This window comes from Talpa europaea, assembly GCF_964194135.1.
Source record: "Talpa europaea genome assembly, chromosome: 14".
Taxonomy (NCBI): domain Eukaryota; kingdom Metazoa; phylum Chordata; class Mammalia; order Eulipotyphla; family Talpidae; genus Talpa; species Talpa europaea.
In genome coordinates, this window is record NC_140082.1 from 66,891,515 (window position 1) to 66,906,695 (window position 15,181).

A 15,181-nucleotide genomic window follows, 5' to 3' on the forward strand; every position below is an offset into this window, starting at 1 on the left:
AGCAAAAGTTATTCAAGTGAATTATTCAAAAACTTGGGACTTATTAATTATTCAGACTGTTTATACTCCAACAGCTTGCTTATGGCAAGACGGCATCCTGGAATGGCTGCACTTGTCACATGTACAAACACGTGTGGTCACTGCATATCCATTAATGTGTGCCTGGTTAATCATAAAAGGTATCCTGAGGTCTCGAGAATTATTTGGCAGAGATCCAAATAATATAATAATTCCATATAACAAAACACAATTTAAATTTTTATTGCAAAATAATAATGATTGGGGAGTTGCCATACAAAATTTTTCAGGACAAGTTAAATTTCATTTGCGTCAACATCCATTATTGAAATTTGCAGAAAAAACTAAACTTATTTTTCCAAAAATTATTAATTCTAAACCTGTACCCAATACAAAGGTCATTTTCACTGATGGCTCTTCATCTGGAGTCTTTGCAGTTTATAGTCTTAGAGATAAACCTTTGCAAAAAGTCTCTAAAAATGTCTCTGCTCAGCAGGCTGAAATAATTAGTCATTATGACACTTGAGCATTTTGCTCAGCCTTTAACTTTGTTTTCTGATTCTAAGTATGTGGTTAGGCCATTTATTCTTTTAAAATAAATAAATAAAATATTTCTAAATAATAATATTTAAAGTTCATTTACTATTGCTAAGGTAATAAAAAATGGTTAAATATAACTATATAATATAACTAAAGGTTTTTATAATGATATTATAAACCCACTGCAACGAATGGGTGGGGGCTGCCCCTGATCTCAACAAGCAGCTGCCTGGACTTTTTCTCCAGTGTTGGGATCACTGGCAAGTCTCTACTGCCTTCCTGCTGTGGGGGACTAAACTGTTTTGGTTCATTCTAGGAAAAAGGTTTTATTTCCCTATGTTTTTTTTTTTTTAAATTTTAAAGTCTAAATTGTCTAAGTAAAAAAAATACTGAGTTATTTTAAATTTGCTAACAAGCTATACAAAATGCTTATTGGTTGAATAAAAGTTTTTAGATTTACTTATTGGACCTGTAAAAGGTTAAATTTCTTGTTAAAATTAATTAACCAAAAAAAAAAAAAATTAAATAATAATACAAACATATTTGAGCTAAATTCAAACCTCAAATTTTAATAAAAGCCTAAAAACAAACAAACTGTAAAAATTTCCCTCTTCTTCTGTTATCAAAATAACAGTATTCTTTTTTGTTTTAATATATACTTGCTCTCAGTATAATAAAACATTGACAACCTAAAGCCAAATAATCACTTCTTAAAAATATAAACTCAAAAAATATTCTCTTATCTAAAAAAGTTAATAAAACTGCCTGATTGTTGTGGTCTCGAGCCCAAGGTCTTTAATAATAATTAAAATTAAATACTTATTTTCTGCACAGTTTTTAGCTTTTAACTCATTAAAAAACCTCAGTGACGTCACAAAAATTAATAAAATAACTATCTCTTAAATTATATACATATGGCCAAAATTTTAAATATATATATCAAGAGATCTCTGTATCTGTTTGTCTGTCTTTGTGTTTTGTTTTGTGTTGTTTTATTTTGTTTTGTTTTTGACCTCTAGAGGACTAATTATAAATGGCGCCTATATAAATTCTCATAAAAACAAATCTTACAATCACTATCAAAAATTTTTTTTAATTTTTGGAAAACAAAAACTAGTTCAAATTTTATAATATAATTCAAGGCATATATGCCTTAAAATTATGTTAAATATTAATAATTTACTTTGTTTAAATGTGTTTATTAAAAAAAAAATATTGAGTCACCTCTATGTAAAAAATGTACAAAGTATCTATATGGTACTCTAATTTTTTTGTTCCTTTTTATTAATTTATCTAATACTTGTTTAATGATGCTAATTCACCCATCTGGTCCCTGCTAAATTAAACCAACACCTTGGTTCCTCCTCTGCACTGACTGAAACCTGAAAAGTCACAGATCACCTACTTCTTCACCACTTCCAATGGAACTCGTGCTTACTTGAACTTTTTCGTCTTTTTGCTGCTGTGAATACTATCAAACTTTTTAGCACCAGACAAAATATCAACGCCGTATGAAATTTCAATCTTCGTGCCTGCATTGAATACCCCTATACATTGCTTTTTGGATCTGCCAACACAATGAACATTTCCTGCCATGGGAATTCCTATTCTGTCACCTGTTCTAAATGTGTGTTGTCTAATTGCCTAACTCCTAATATTGTTCATAATTTTTCTACTATGGTTATGTTAAATAGACCTTCTTATGTTATATTACCTGTGGATTTACAAAATACCCCATGGTTTGACAATATTGCTTTACAAATTATTCAGGAAGTCAATGCTTTAATTCATTCTAAACATTTTGTTGCTACGCTTATTTTACATATTACTGCCCTGATTGCAATTGTTACTTCTCTTGCAGCATCATCTGTTGCCTTGGTACAGGAAACACATACAGCACATTTTGTTAATGATCTTACACAAAATGTAACTTTGGCACTTGCTTTGCAACATTCCATAGATAGAAAAATGGAACAAAAGCTTAATGCTCTTAAAAAAACTGTATTGGCACTGGGAGAGGAAGTACAGCAAATCAAAAAACTTCTCTCCACTCGTTGTCATGCACAATTTAAATTTATTTGTGTTACACCTAAACCGTATAATTCTTCTCTTGATTGGAATTTTGTTAAAAATCATCTGCTTGGTGTTTGGCGTGAAAGTGACTCTAGTCATGATATGTCATCTCTTCAGGCAGAAATCTCTGCGATGAGCCAGGCGCATTTGTCTGAACCAGCATTGTCTGATTTTGCTTCTACATTTTCTGATTCTCTGCGTTCTCTGGCTCCCTCAAATTGGCTGCATTTTTTAATTTCATTTGGAGTGATTACACTCATTGTTTTGGTTGGTTGCCTTTTAATGCCTGTGTTTTTAAAGCTACTTAACAAAAATCTGAAGATTCTTCGTCGTGATATGCATTTTGCAGCTTCAATTTAAAAAGAAAGGGGGAACTGTGGCGGCTCCTGAGAGCAATGTGACAATTGCCACAATCTCGCATTAATTGGGTGGCTGTGCTAGTGTGGCATAATAAGCCCCCTGCCCCTGTGCGCTGGACTGGACAGTCAATGACGGGTAAGATCAGGAAGTGAATTCTGACAACCTAAGACAGACGCAGTCCCCGAGGGGAATTTGGTTCCCACCTTTTCAGCCATGACGAATAACTGGAACAATTAGGCCTGGGCATTGTTAAGGCACCACCAAAATATGTTGTTACTCATTGCCAGTAACAAGGATCATAGTAAAGGAATGCAGCCATGGAAACTGATTCTATTACTTAGTAAATAATATAGCCAAACAAAGGTATAAGAATAAATAATAGTATATGAAAAATATAATACTAAAATAATAATAACAATGTAATCATAATGCAAATGTGCTAGAGTGAACCTCCAGTATGGAGATTAGAGTAAGAAATGTTCTTGATTTGCACTTGATTTCTTGATAGATAATAAGCAAGATGTAATGATATATGACACAATATGCACTTATGCCTTGGTAAATGATTAACCAGACACTGTGCAAAACACAATGAAGTAATTACTGTAAAAATGTATAAAAAGAGAAGATTGCTTTCAATAAATTGCACTCAGATTTTCACTCTCCCTTGAGTGTGTCTGTGTGTCATTCTTTCTTGTCCCTCGCCCTAATTCCTTCGATCACCTTTTGCTCATTCACATTCAACCCTGAGATTGTCTCAATCTCCCGCCACTGCTGGGCTGGTCCGCGGCAAGATGCAGTGTGGCAACCAGGAGCAGGCCAGGCAAATGGATAAAAGAGAGTCCTGGAGCCCTCAGTGGCTTTTTTAGGCTTTACTGCTCTGTCTACACTGCATTCTGGTGAGGCGGGGGTGCTGGAGGCCTGCAGTTCTCCCAGCACCTGGTGAATCTTTACTCTTTGGGCTTTCTCTGGCATCTTCTCTTGGTCCTGCCTCTCTGTAGCCACTCCTCCTCTCATAACCATTCCACCATCACCATCCTCCACTGCAGCTGTTCTGTATGATGCCACCCTTATATGCTCAGTCTCTTGGCTCAGATGTGCACACTCACACACGCCTACACCATACTCTAAGTGTCCACCATCAGGCATGAGTGCCCTGCACCCATGCTCCCAAGCACCTCCTGCATTAGCACTATCAAGGCCTCAAGTGATAGCCACAAAGACCAGTGGTGTTAAAGCCTGAGCATCTTCATTTACCCTACAGTGGGCAAGGCCTTTTTTGTCTCCCTTCCCAACAGATGTGCAATCATTTCGGAATACAATCAAGTTTTTTTAAAGATTTATTTTTATTTATTTATGCATACAAGAAGTGATGTATAGGCCAGAGGTGTGGGGGGAGAGGGTGAGAGGATTCACCAGAGACAGAGTGGGGAGCAGAACAGGAAGACTGACTGAAATACACTGCTGAGGCGAGCAGCAGGTGAGACAGGAGAGGTCTGCTGCGCCATGTGTGTAGCTCCCTGCCTTGGGATCGAACTCAGGCCATAGTGATGATAGCGCTGACACTTAACCCTTATGCTACCAGGGAGGCCCCCATTATTAAGATTTTTGTTACTCCACTGACTATCTTCAATGCCTTTGCCAAAAATCAGTCTGGACACTTCATTTTGTTCTACTGATATATGTGTCAACTCTAATATTAATGGCACACATGTTTTGCAAACATCCCAGGTCAGGTAGCTTCACCATCGGTTCAGGCAGCTTAAAAAAGAAACTTGGAGCCGTTGGCATCATCCTCACAGGTTATTTTAAGAGTACACAGGGGAATCAAGACAGCAGGGAAACAGCAAGCTGGGCCCCCAATGAATCTTTACACACACTTTTCTTTGGGCTTTCTCTGGTGTTCTCTCATGCTCTTTTGCTTTCACAGCTGTCGGTCAACCTCTCAGCCCCACCACTGTAGCTGTTCTGTAGCCATTCCACCTTAGCTGTCTCTGTGTGATGCCACCCTTATATCCTCAGCATCCAGGCTCAGGTGTGCATACTCACGCATGCCCACACCACATTCCAGGCATCCACCATCAGGCATGCGTGCCCCAAGCCCAGGGTCCCAAGCACCTCCTGATTTCAAGGTCGCAGTTGATAGCCACAGAGGCTATCGGCGTAAAAGCCTGACCAAATCATTTATCCTACATGCTACTGATTAATTAAACTAAATGTTAATGTTGAAATCATATAGTATAAGTTCTCCAACAACGTTCACCCCATGAAGGATTATTTTGACAGTATCTTGCCCTCTCCAGTTTTCCCAGACACATCAAAGAAGGTCCATGGAGATCAGCCTGAGAATGGGTGGAAAACTTCCTTGTGTCTGTGACTCCCAAGAGCTGTTTTTTTATACATTCTGAACATTTGTATAGAATGTTAGCCACACTTTTCCTTTAGTCATTCATTGAAAATGTTAACTGATTTCTTTCTTCTTCCCCAGTGAATGGTCCCTACGGGCCCTTCTTCCTCTATAGATAAGCTGTCTCACTTATCTCCAAAATATACTATATTGTCCACAGCTCTGATGGGTTAAGCAGTAATTATGAGTGTGTGATTTATCTCGCTATTTCTTGTTAGAATGTGAACAATGTTACATGATTTATAGTGATTCATTCCTTTCATTCCTGATATTGGTAATTAATCCTGACTTGCTCAGTCTTTGCCAGAGTTTTCTCCACTGTACTAATTTTTTATCAAAGAAACAATTTTCAGTATCACTGATATTCCTCCATTGCTTAAATGTTTTCTATTTCACTAATTTCCACTCTTTCTTTTCTGCCCTTCTGCTTACTTTGAGTTAAATTTGACGTTCCTTTTGTAGGAGAAGCTCGCTGCAGCTCCTGGTTCTTCAGTAGTGGCGGGACTTCTCTGGATCAGCCATGTGAGCTTTGTGGACAGAGGCCCAGGGTGCACCAGGGCCCCCAAGCTCAGCTCATAACCCACAGGCCATCTATGGGCCAGTCTAGCAGCTTCCTGTGGCAGCAGCAACAACTGTGATCCAGTGGCATCAGGCTGGGTTACATTCAGCAATATGATAGCCCACTCTCCAGCTGCTAGGACCTGCACCAAAGCTCTGTTGGGGGGCTGCTGAGACCACCACCAAGTCTGATCCAACTGAGGTCTGCCTCAGCAGTTGGATTCATTGAGCATCCTGGCTCCAATGAGTCCTGTACCTACCCAATGTAAGACATTCTGACCTCAGTGTAGGTGAGACTGGACATGCCGGTAGAAGTTCAGTTTTGAAATCTAAGGGGTATTATAAATAGACCAATCAAGCTTGAAAGCAGACTTCCCAAATGAGGTATAAGCTAAGGTTTCATAAGGTTCCAGATACTATCCTCTGGATCCTCTCCTGAAAGTTCTTTGATGCAGACCACCAAGATCTCTCTGAGAACTTTGCAAATCTTAGAGAACTTCATGTCAGACCTCTGACCCAGCCTCCAATATCTTCTGCTAACTGACATGGTTGGCTGATGCCCAATGTCTTTGAAAGTGTAGTACAATGGTGCCTGGTTCCCTGGAACAGCTTCTAAAAGAACTGTCTGCCATTGACCTATGCCCGACATCTGTAAAAGCTGTAACACTTGTGGCTGATCCTTGCCACTTGCTGACATGTGCCTGGTCCTCTCTGAGAGCTGTCTACTGCTTCTGATCCTCTGGTCCACTTCTTGACCACCAGCCTGCCTCCAGCATGCCTGGCACCATCTCCTGGCATTACCCAGTTCAGCCTTCAGATTTCTGCTGTGGTGTTGCCTCAGCAGTGCCACCAGTGACTATCTCCAGTTGCCACTATGAGTTGGATCCTGGTCCACCACTTACTGGTGTACCATCAGCTCCAGGCTCTCGTCAAAGAGATGACACCATCTTTCATGAGCAGACTTCGGTTTGGACCATTGAACACTGCAGATACTATAGGACAGATGGGCATGTGAGACCTCAGAAACTCTTACCTTTTTCCATATTTCCCCTTTGTTCAACTCCATTGTTCTCCACCCTAAGCCTGAGTCATGTGCAGTTGTAAATCCATGGGTGAGGACCACCAACCATGACAGCCTACAGGCCTTCCACAAGAAAACTTCGAAAATCGATTTTGAATCTTTCTCCTTTCTTAATAAGAACATTTATACCTCCTCTAAAAAAAAGTATTTAATTTTCTAAGGACTACATTAGCTTTGTCCCACAAAATGTGATATTTTTACTGTAATATGTTTTAATAAAGTTTCTATATCCTCTTATTTCTTCTTTGACAATGTAGAAGTATATTCTTAATTTGCAAATATTTATAGATATTAACATATTTCTTTGTTATAGATTTATAAATCAATTCTCTTTTAGTCCAAGAACATACTTTTAAAGATTTAATCCCCTTGAAATTTAATTTTGCTCTCTTTTATTGCCCAGACTATGTTTTCTAGTGAATGTTTCACGTGCACTTAAAAATAATACTCACGGGCCTTCCCAGTGGCTCAGCGGGTTGAGTGCAGTGCTGTGAAGCTGTCTGCCACCTATGCAGTGCTGGTTCGATCCCCACTGGCCTCGGAGCAACCGCATGGCGTGCAGACCTCTCCTGTCACACCCACTGCTCCCCTCAGCAGTGTACTTCATCAGTCTGCCTGTTCTATTCACTGCTCTGTCTCTGGTGAATCCTCTCACCCTCCTGTGCATCTGGCCTGTACCCCGGTTCTTGTATAAATAAAAAATAAATATTTTAAATAAATAAATAAATCTTTAAAAAAAAAGTAATACTCATTCAACAGAGTTTTGGCGTATGGTATTAATGTCAACTGGGTTATATTTGTGGGTTATAGTTTTGTTCAAAAATGCATCCTTGTTTGTTTTTTTGGTGCATTCACCCCTGCTCTCCTCTCCCCACTTCCTGCCCCTTCTTTCTCCTTTTTCTCCTTTACTTCTTTCATCTCCTCCTTGCAGTCTTCCTCCCCTTGCTTTTTTCTCTCTTCCCTCTCCTCACTTGCTTTGCCTCTCGCTCTTTTTTCTCCTCTTCCTTCTCATTCTTCATTGTATTATTTTTGTTTTCTGAGATGAATGTTAAATTCTCCAACTGTAATTTTAGTTTTGTCTATTTTCAGTTATACTTCTTATATTTTCAGTTATATAGTGTTTGCTTCTTATATTTTGAAGCTCTCTCCTTAGTGATAAATTCATCTAGGATTGTTGTGGCATTCTAATAACTTGATATTTTTATCATTACAAAATATCTTTCTTTATCTCAAGTAATAATATCTCAAGTAATATATTTCTTTATCTCAAGTAATATTGCCTGTTGAGTATTAATATTATCATATCAGTTTTCTTAAGATCGTAGCTCTAACTTTTCACATCCTTTTATTTGTTAACATGCCTGTTGTTAGGTCTTATGTCCATCTTCTATAAGCAGAATGTAATTGGATCTTACTTTTTTTTGGTAATCCATTCCAGCACATGCTGCTTTTAATTATATTATTTAGTTCATTCTCCTCTAAGGTTCTATTGATATGGTGATGTTTAACTTACTTCCCAGCTGACATTTCCAATGACTTTCTTTCTCACTCAAAGATAAAGCTAGACTTTAAATGACTGAAAACACCTTGTTTGATCTGGTCCCCTGTTACATCCCTGACCTCACTGTTACATTCTCTTCTTTGCCCTTTCTGTTTCATTATACTGGCCTTCTTATATCTTCTTATACTGTTTCATTCTTGTACCAGAGAAAGTATGTACTTGCTTCATATATTTCCCTGTTATTCTCCTTTGCTTTAAATAGTCCCAGCCAGAAAGTTTCATATTTATCATTAAATTCCTTCAAGACCTTTTAAAATTGCCACTTAAAAAGACTAATTTTTCTTAGATTAAAGTTCTCAGCAAAATTAAGAGGGGAGTAGAGAGATTTCCCCTCTAATACAGACCTAATACATGCATTACTAACTTTCCCAGGTAATAAACATCCCCCACCAGATGGTATATTTTTAATAATCAATGAACCTGTATGAAGTCGCCATTATCCACCAATGTCTACAGCTTACATTAGGGTTTATTTGTTGTTGTATAGTATATGGGTTTAGAGAAATGTATAAAGACACATCCATCATTCTAGTATTATACAGAGTATTTTCACTGCTCAAAAAATGCGGTGTTCTGGGCCTCCCCAGGGGCGCAGTGGTTGAGTGCTGGGTTGCAAAGCTGCCCGCAGCCTCTGCAGCGCCAGTTCGATCCCCGGCCACGGGACAAGGGACCCACATGGCGTGCAGACCTCTCCTGCCGCCCACTGCTCCCCTCAGCAGTGTACTTCATCAGTCTGCCTGCTATGCTCTCCACTTTGACTCTGGTGAACTCTCTCACCCTCCCGTACTTCTGACTGTACCAGTGCTTATATAAATAAATAAATCTTTAAAAAAAAATGCAGTGTTCTGCCTATTCATTCCTTCATCTAAAAACTCTGGCAACCAATGATGGATACATAGTTTTACATTTTACAGATGTTTTAGTTAGAATCATATGGCACCTAGCTCTTTCAGATTGGTTTTGTTCATTTAGTATTATGCATTTAAGATCTTTCCATATCTTCATGGTTTAATGATTCATTTATTGGGCCTCCATGGTGGCACAGGCGGTTGAGTGCAGCATTGTGAAGCTGTCTGCAGCCTCTGCAGGGCCAGCTCTATCCCCGTCGGCCGCGGAGATACCCACAAGGTGCAACAGAACTCTCCTGTCGTGCCCATTGCTCCCCTTAGCAGTGTATTTCATCAGTCTGCCTGTTCTGTTCCCTGCTCTGTCTCTGGTGAATGCTTTCACCCTCCTGCACATCTGGCCTATACCCCGGTTCTTGTATAAATAAATAAATCTTTAAAAAATAATAATTCATTTATTCTTGTAACTGAAAAGTATTCCATTGTCTGAATGTATCACAGTTTATTTATCCATTCATCTACTAAAGGGCATCTTTCTTGCTTCCATATTTTGGTGATTATTAATACAGCAGCTATAAACATACATGAGCAGGTATTTGTCTGAATGTAAGTTTTCAGCTCTTTGGGGTAAATAGCAAGGATCATGATTGCTAGATCATATGGCAAAAGCATGTGTAATTTTATAAGGAACTTCCAGAATAACTGTACAATTTTATATTCCTGCCAGCAATATATGAGTTCACATCACTCCTCAACCTTGCCAACATTTGGTGCTGCCAGTGTTCTGGATTTTGATCATTTAATTAACTGTATAGATATATGTCATGGTTGTTTTGATTTGCATTTCCCTAGTGATATATGATTTGAAGTATCTTTCACACACTTATTTTCCATCTGTATATCTTCTTTGGTAGGGTACCTGTTAAGCTCTTTGTCCATTTTTAATCAGGCAGTTTGTTTTCTTATTGTTAAGCTTAAGAGTTTTTTGTATAGTGCTTTTTGGAAACCAGCCATTCAGTGACTATGTATCTTGCAAATATTTTCTCCCAGTCTATGGTTTTCATTCACTTGCTATTGTAAGCAGAGAACAGACAGGTCAAAAAGCCAGAGAAGGAAAGATAAAGTAAATATTTTTCTGCAGATGTTATGTTCTTTTTTGTTTTAGAAACTTGCGACAAATGAACCCACCCAGAACAACAAATGAACATGCCCTGCACTAGCATATGCCAGATATATCTCCAGGACAAATTCCCTGACCCACCTATCCACCCTGACTTGTGCATGAAAAGGTAGCCTTACTCCACTAGTTTACAGAACGATATCCACAGTGGTCACCTTAGTTGACTCAAGTAAGTAATCCTGCCTACAAAAACTTAAGGGTCATGAGTACTCTGATTCACTGACTGAATGCCTGTTTGGAAGTGTCACAATATATTGTCTTTTAAAGAGCAGAAAATTTGAATTTTAGTAAGTCCAGCTTATCAGCTATTTATTTCATGGATCATGATTTTAGCTTGTATCTAAAAAGACATCACCCCAAGCAAAGTCACCTTGTTTTCCTCCTATGTTACCTTCTAGGACTTTTACAGCTTTGTGTTTTATGTTTAATTATATATTTTAATTAAATTTTTTGTGAATCATCTAAGATTTGTGGTCTAGGTTCATTTTTGTGCATGTGAATATCCAGTTGTTCCAGCACCACATGTTGACAAAACTAGCTTTGCTCCATTGTTGTTTGCTCCTTTGTTGTTTATATCCCTTTGTCAAAGATCATTTGGCTCTATTCATGTGGGTCTATTTTGGCACTCTGTTCTGTTTTGTTGATGCATTTGTCTATTATTTCACTAAAGTAACACTGTCTTGATTTCCATACTTTAAAGTAAATCTCAAAGCCAGACACTGTCGGTCCTCCAATCTTGCCCTTCTCTGTTATTGTTTTGCTATTCTGTGTTTTTTATAATTCTCTATAAATTTTAGAATGATTTAATTCATATTCACAAAAACTTCCTGGGATTTTTGGTTGGGATTGTGTTGACTTTATAGATATGAAAAACTGATATTTTGACGTTACTGAGTCTTCCTATCCTGAGTTGAAATACCTCTCCATTTATCCATTTATTTAGCTCTTTGATTTTATTTATCAAAGTTTTATAGTAATTCTCATATAGATCTTATGCATACATTTTATATTTATGCCTATATTGGGGACATAATTTTTTTGGGGAGCTAATAATGTAAATGGTATTGTCTTTGTAATTTCAAATTACATTTGATCATTGCTGATGTATAACAAAGCAGTTGACTTTTGTGTATTAATCTTTTATCCTGCAGCCTTGCCATGATTGTGTGTTAGTTCCAGAAGTAGGTTTTTTTTTTTTTTTTTTTTTTGGCTATTTCTTTTGGATTTTCTATATAGATAATCATGCAATCTATGAGGAGATTTTAGTTCTCCCACCCAACCAGTATAACTGTATTTCCTTTTTTCTTACTGCATTCGCTAGCACTTCCAATATAATGTTGAAAAGGAGAGATGAAACATCTTCACTGTTCACCGTTTAGCAAACTGTTAGCTGTAGGCTTTTTGTTGCCAATCTTTAGCAAGTTGAGGAAAGCCCTCACTATTTCTAGTTAACAGAGAATTTGTATCATGAAAGGTGTTAGATATTGTCAAATATTTTTTATGCATGAAATGATCATGTGATTTTTAAAAAATTTGTTGATATGTCATATTGAATGAATTGATTTTTGAATGTGGATACAACCTCACTAAGCTGGTATAATCACAACTTGGTCATGGTGTAGAACTCTTTTTACATTTTTCAATTCAATTTACTATTATATTATTGAGGATTTTTACACTAATATTCATGAAAGATATTGGTCTGCAGTTTTCTTATGTTGCCTGGAGTCAATAATTGGATAATGTTAATCTCATAGCAGGAGTCAGGAAGAATGCCCTCTGTTACTATCCTCTGGAAGACATGGTAGAGAAATGTTATAATATTTTTCCTGAAATATTTGTTAAAATTCAGCTGTGAACCCATCTGGATCTGGTTATTTCTATTTTGGAAATTTATTAATTATAAATTCATTATCTTTAATAGATAGACCATGTAGAGTCCCTATTTATTATTGGATGAGTTTTGGCAGATTGTGTCTTTCAAGGAATGTCTGTTTTATTTAGGTTATTAAAGTTTGAGGAATAGAACTGTTTATAATATTCCTTTACCATCATTTTGATGTCCATAGGATTTATAGTGATATCCCCTATTTCATCTCTGACATTAGTAATTTGCGATCTTTCTCTTTTTTTTCACCTTATTTAAATGGTTAAAGACATATACATTTTATTGATTCTTTGAAAGAACTGGCTTTAGGTTTTATTGGTATTTCTGTATTGATTTCCTATTTTTAATTTTATAGAGTTCTTTTCTAAATCTTACTATTTTTTTTCCTTCTGTTTATTTTGGAATTTAATGTATTATTCTTTTTCTAGTTCCCAAGGTATAAATTTAGATTCTTGATTTTAAAATTTTCTTTTCTAATATATGCTTTCAATGCTATAAACTTCCCTCTAAACACTATCTTTTCTGTATACCACAAATCTTACGTTATTTTAATTTAGCTTATAATAATGTTAGGGGAAAAGGATGTCCTGAGAAAACTCCATACAGGTTTTGTGGAGCACCAGTGGGTCTTTGGGATTCCAGGTCAGCAAAACAGGTAGGAGTCATTCACGAATTTATCTCCGTTTTTTTCCCCCTGAGTTATTCATTTCTTCAATTCCCCTTCTTTTGTAAATAAATCTTTTATTAACCTTTTTGTGTGTGCCTTCAGTCGAGCATGAATACGTCCCTTTTAAGTGCACGGGTGAGGACCCATAGTCACGCAAACGGTTTCATATCGGGGTTGCTCTGTAACAATAATTTTTAATTTCTCTTGTGATTTCTTCATTGCCCTACCTTTTATTCAATATTTGAGATTTTGTAGTTATTTTTTTATTATGGATTTCTAATTTAAACTTCACTGTAGTCTGAGAGCTGATATTATATTATTTCTATTTTAAAATTTATTAAACTTTGTTTTATGACTCAGAATGTACTTTATGTTGGTGGTTGTTCCTTGTGAGCTTGAGAAAAATGTGATTCTGTTGTTGTTGAATAAAGTAGTTTGTAGATATCAGTTATATTCATTTGATTGTTAGTGTTGTTGAGTGGGCTAATCTCTTTTTCTTTTTTTTCCTTTTAAAATTTTATTAAAGTTTAATGGAATAATATTTTTTTGTTGTTAACCCCACTACAAAAATACAGTTGATGGCTTGATAAGAATGTCTCCCTCAAAGGACTTGATGGTTTGAGTTTCTCAGGCCACTGACAGAGAAAAACATACGTCCAAGCACACAGCCATTACTTAAGATGCATGTGTACAAGCAGGGAAGACAAGGTAGAAGAGAAAGCAGGTTGCAGGGATTAGAGTGAAATCCAAGATTACCCCTGGGAGAAAAAGGTGAAGAAACAGGCTGGTTTCCTTGGTGGGGATAGAATTACTAATTCATGTTTAGGGTTTGTTGTTTTAAATACTGAGCTATTTCTGTAATTTTAACATTATAGAAAAGATGCTGCTGATATCCTTTTACCACCAAAATGAGTATAGCAGAAAGAAATAGAAAATGATTCAAATGCATTAAGTGTAAGGATTAAGACTCCGAATAGGTCAAGTTTTGTGCCAAAATGTGTCTTTCTTTATATTCAAAGAAATTCAGTTAGGTCAGGGGGGATGGTGAAGGAAATCTGCCACACTGTTGGATCAAAAAACATGCAGACCAACTACTGATTGCCACAATGAAAGAGCTCCTGCCCAAGTAGGAAGGAAAAAGTTTCCTGGTTGATTTTGCTATTCTGTACAATTTCTCAATATTCCCTTCCCTGCCACTTTGCTTCCAGAATGCTAATGTTAATGAATGAAGCAACATATTCAGGTTACAACTCACCTTCAAGATGTTTCTCTCCGAAGTATCTTCCCTCAGCTTTTCCTGAGCTTCCTTCATCATCTGAGAAACTTGCTCAGCACTAATGTAGAAATACCTGCAGCTGAAGTTTCCATTCTCTTTTATGATTTCATGTTACACCTTGCCACTGTGATTCAGGAAAAGGATTCAAAGAATGTAAACCCTCTCAGGGTTGAAATAGGCATCCTTTGGCTCCACTTCATCCACACAATTTACCACAACAAAATTATGGGAAATTTCTGACATTTCTGTGTATTCTGCAAATTTTGATTTGTCAAGTATGTCCATTAGAAGAGGTGACAATGAGCAGGAAAGTGCTCAGCAAACAGGTGGCCCCAAGGTGAGAACACAGCTTACCTTTATGGTGTAGGTGTGCCGGGCTGGAGTCCGGGCTGGAGTCCTAGCAGAAGGTCCGTGTGTTCCCCAAATGTGCCTCAGTCTTTCTGCTCATGTGCACGGATTTTAATCTCATTTTCTTTTCAGTTCTGTTAGTTTTTGCTTATGAGGTTTGACACTCTGTTGCTAAGTGAATACACATTAAGGACTATTATGTAATCTTGGAGAATTGATGCCATTAACATGTAATGTCCTTCCGGTTAACTGGTGGCTGAAGCCAAAAGACTGTTACAGGTGGTGTCCCCCAGAGGGGGTTGCTGGTGAGGATCCATAGCCCCAGAGAAAATGCTGAAAGTGGGGTGGAGCTACTGATAAGTAATATAAGGTACTACAG